Below are 5,000 nucleotides of genomic sequence, written 5' to 3' on the forward strand. Positions count from 1 at the left end.
ATTTCAACCCTTGCGGCTACCCGCATCGGTCTTACGGGCGCCTCCACGCTTAGACGCCCTGCCCGATCGTGTTTCCCCGGCTTTACGGCTGGGGATTTCAACCCGCATCGGTCTCTGCGGGGCCCCTCCACGCTTAGGCACCCCGCTCAACCGTGTTTTGCCGGCTTTACGGCTGGGGATTTCAACCCGCTCGGTCACTGCGGGGCGCCTCCACGCTTAGGCGCCCCGCTCAACCGTGTTTCGCCGGCTTTACGGCTGGGGATTTCAACCCGCGCGGCTACCCGCATCGGTCTTACGGGCGCCTCCACGCTTAGACGCCCTGCCCGAACGTGTTTCGCCGGCTTTACGGCTGGGGATTTCAACCCGCTCGGTCTCTGCGGGGCGCCTCCACGCTTAGGCGCCCCAAAGAACCGTGTTTCGCCGGCTTTACGGCTGGGGATTTCAACCCGCGCGGCTACCCGCATCGGTCTTACGGGCGAAACTCCACGCGGAGTCGCCCTGCCCGAACGTGTTTCGCCGGCTTTACGGCTGGGGATTTCAACCCGCTCGGTCTCTGCGGGGCGCCTCCACGCTTAGGCGCCCCGCTCAACCGTGTTTCGCCGGCTTTACGGCTGGGGATTTCAACCCGCTCGGTCACTGCGGGGCGCCTCCACGCTTAGGCGCCCCGCTCAACCGTGTTTCGCCGGCTTTACGGCTGGGGATTTCAACCCGCGCGGCTACCCGCATCGGACTTACGGGCGCCTCCACGCTTAGACGCCCTGCCCGAACGTGTTTCGCCGGCTTTACGGCTGGGGATTTCAACCCGCTCGGTCTCTGCGGGGCGCCTCCACGCTTAGGCGCCCCAATGAACCGTGTTTCGCCGGCTTTACGGCTGGGGATTTCAACCCGCGCGGCTACCCGCATCGGTCTTACGGGCGAAACTCCACGCGGAGTCGCCCTGCCCGAACGTGTTTCGCCGGCTTTACGGCTGGGGATTTCAACCCGCTCGGTCTCTGCGGGGCGCCTCCACGCTTAGGCGCCCCAATGAACCGTGTTTCGCCGGCTTTACGGCTGGGGATTTCAACCCGCTCGGTCTCTGCGGGGCGCCTCCACGCTTAGGCGCCCCAATGAACCGTGTTTCACCGGCTTTACGGCTGGGGATTTCAACCCGCGCGGCTACCCGCATCGGCCTTACGGGCGAAACTCCACGCGGAGTCACCCTGCCCGACCGCTTTTCGCCAACAAAATCGTGTCTTTTGTCCCCGCTGCACCGTGTTTTTTGCCCCCGCTCAACCGTGTTTTTTGCCCCCGCTCAACCGTGCTTACTGCCCCCGCTCAACCGTGTTTTTTCGGTAACATAATCGTGTTTTCGGGTAACATAATCTTGTTTTTCGGGCCATTTTACACCGACGGAGGCACCCACAGGGGCCATGTACACCCCGCTTGGCATGTACATGAGGGGCTGCCTCTTCCAAAAATCCTTCCCCCCTATAGGGGAATATGCATTTTGGGTCTCCAGCCACGCCCAGGGTTACCACCCCCTGGAAATCCCCCAGGTTTACCCCCCATTTTATGTGGATGCATAGATTCAGACCGCCCTGCTCCATCGCTTTTGGCCATTTTTGCCCAACGTTAGCCGCTTCGGCTTGCCGCTGGACTGTTTTCGGGCCTTTTTCACCGACGCTTGGCCGTATCCGCTTAGTTTTCCCCAACGCTTGGCCGCATCCGCTTAGTTTTCCCCCGCTGGACTGTTTTCGGGTCACTTTTGCCCAACGTTAGCGGCTTCCGCTTGCCGCTGGACTGTTTTCGGGCCCTTTTTCACCGACCCTTGGCCGTATCCGCTTAGTTTTCCCCAACGCGTGGCCGCATCCGCTTAGTTTTCCCCCGCTGAACTGTTTTCGGGTCACTTTTGCCCAACGTTAGCCGCTTCCGCTTGCCGCTGGGCTGTTTTCGGGCCATTTTTCCCCAACACTTGGCCGCATCCGCTTAGTTTTCCCCAACGCGTGGCCGCATCCGCTTAGTTTTCCCCCGCTGAACTGTTTTCGGGTCAGTTTTGCCCAACGTTAGCCGCTTCCGCTTGCCGCTGGACTGTTTTCGGGCCAATTTCCACCGACTCTTGGCCGTATCCGCTTAGTTTTCCCCAACGCGTGGCCGCATCCGCTTAGTTTTCCCCCGCTGAACTGTTTTCGGGTCAGTTTTGCCCAACGTTAGCCGCTTCCGCTTGCCGCTGGACTGTTTTCGGGCCAATTTCCACCGACTCTTGGCCGGATCCGCTTAGTTTTCCCCAACGCGTGGCCGCATCCGCTTAGTTTTCGCCCGCTGAACTGTTTTCGGGTCACTTTTGCCCAACGTTAGCCGCTTCCGCTTGCCGCTGGGCTGTTTTCGGGCCAATTTCCACCGACACTTGGCCGCATCCGCTTAGTTTTCCCCCGCTTAACTGTTTTCGGGTCACTTTTCCCCAACGTTAGCCGCTTCCGCTTGCCGCTGGGCTGTTTTCGGGCCATTTTTCCCCAACACTTGGCCGTATCCGCTTAGTTTTCCCCAACGCGTGGCCGCATCCGCTTAGTTTTCCCCCGCTGAACTGTTTTCGAGTCACTTTTGCCCAACGTTAGCCGCTTCCGCTTGCCGCTGGACTGTTTTCGGGCCAATTTCCACCGACACTTGGCCGCATCCGCTTAGTTTTCCCCAACGCGTGGCCGCATCCGCTTAATTTTCCCCCGCTGAACTGTTTTCGGGTCACTTTTGCCCAACGTTAGCCGCTTCCGCTTGCCGCTGGACTGTTTTCGGGCCAATTTCCACCGACTCTGGGCCGGATCCGCTTAGTTTTCCCCAACGCTTGGCTGCATCCGCTTAATTTTCCCCAGCTGAACTGTTTTCGGGTCACTTTGTCCCAACGTTAGCCGTTTCCGCTTGCCGCTGGACTGTTTTCGGGCCATTTTCCACCGACTCTTGGCCGTATCCGCTTGGTTTTGCCCAACGCTTGGCTGCTTCCGCTTAATTTCCCCCAGCTGAACTGTTTTCGGGTCACTTTTGCCCAACGTTAGCTGTTTCCGCTTGCCGCTGGACTGTTTTCGGGCCATTTTTCACCGTCACTTGGCCGTATCCGCTTAGTTTTCGCCAACAATTGGCTGCATCCGCTTAATTTTCCAAGCTATACTGCTTTCGGGTCAGTTTTGCCCAACGTTAGCCGCTTCCGCTTGCCGCTGGGCTGTTTTCGGGCCATTTTCCACCCACGCTGGCACCGACGGGGCCATGTACACCCACGCGCGTGTACATGAGGGGGCACCCATTTTTGAAAACCTTGCCCCCCTATAGGGGAATATGCATTTTGAGGCTCTAGCCACGCCCAGGGTTACCACCCCCTGAAAATCCCCCAAGTCAAAATCACCCATGTAAAATATTCAAAAAAATCTCAAAAAATCACAAAAAATTTATAAAATCAAATAAATTAAAAAAAAAAAAAAATTCAAAAATTCAAAAAAAAAAAAAAAAATTCAAAAAAATTCAAAAAATTCAAAAATTAAAAAAAAAGTCCAAAAACCCAAAAAAACTTCAAAAATTTGAAAAATTCAAAAAAATTTCAAAAAAAATTTCAAAAATTTGCCCCGCTGAACTGTTTTCGGGCCAGTTTTGCCCAACGTTAGCCGCTTCCGCTTGCCGCTGGACTGTTTTCGGGCCAATTTCCACCGACTCTTGGCCGTATCCGCTTAGTTTTCCCCAACGCGTGGCCGCATCCGCTTAGTTTTCCCCCGCTGAACTGTTTTCGGGTCACTTTTGCCCAACGTTAGCCGCTTCCGCTTGCCGCTGGGCTGTTTTCGGGCCAATTTCCACCGACACTTGGCCGCATCCGCTTAGTTTTCCCCCGCTTAACTGTTTTCGGGTCACTTTTCCCCAACGTTAGCCGCTTCCGCTTGCCGCTGGGCTGTTTTCGGGCCATTTTTCCCCAACACTTGGCCGTATCCGCTTAGTTTTCCCCAACGCGTGGCCGCATCCGCTTAGTTTTCCCCCGCTGAACTGTTTTCGGGTCACTTTTGCCCAACGTTAGCCGCTTCCGCTTGCCGCTGGACTGTTTTCGGGCCAATTTCCACCGACTCTGGGCCGGATCCGCTTTTTTTTCCCCAACGCGTGGCCGCATCCGCTTAGTTTTCCCCCGCTTAACTGTTTTCGGGTCACTTTTCCCCAACGTTAGCCGCTTCCGCTTGCCGCTGGGCTGTTTTCGGGCCAATTTCCACCGACTCTTGGCCGGATCCGCTTAATTTTCCCCAGCTGAACTGTTTTCGGGTCATTTTAGCCCGACGGGGGCACCGACGGGACTGTTTTCGGGCCATTTTGCACCGACGCTTGGCCGCATGCGCTTAGTTTTGGGGCCATTTTTCACTGACGGCTGGCCGCATCCGCTTAGTTGCCCCCGCTTGGCTGATTTTTGCGCCGTTTTTTTTGTTGAACTTCAGGTTTCAAACTTCCAATTTTTTTCCAAACTGCAGATTTCATATTTTATATTTTTTATAAATTTGAACTTTTTCAAAATATCAAAAAAGTATTACAATATCCATAATTTGGATCGCGTACAATCCGGAAGTTTGAGAAATGGTCCACACCGGGTGTGAACCATCCAATCCGAAAAAAGTGGGAATTTTTACAAGCCGGAAAAACTGGAGTTTCAATGGCTCTTTGGACGGTTGTAATTCATTTGGACCAAAAATTGTCCAACCCACTTGCATAAGATCCGAAATTGTACAACCCAATTTTTTTTTTTCCAAACTCCAAATTTCATATTTCATATTTTTAATAAATTTGAATTTTTGCCTACATCCATAATTTGGATCACGTACAATCCGGAAGTTTGAGAAATGGTCCACACCGGGTAGGAACCGTCCAATCCGAAAAAAGTGGGAATTTTTACAAGCCGGAAAAACTGGAGTTTCAATGGCTCTTTGGACGGTTGTAATTCATTTGGACCAAAAATTGTCCAACCCACTTGCATAAGATCCGAAATTGTACAACCCAATTTTTTTTTTTCC

This window comes from Carex rostrata, chromosome 2 (assembly GCF_964058835.1).
Source record: "Carex rostrata chromosome 2, lpCarRost1.2, whole genome shotgun sequence".
NCBI lineage: Eukaryota > Viridiplantae > Streptophyta > Magnoliopsida > Poales > Cyperaceae > Carex > Carex rostrata.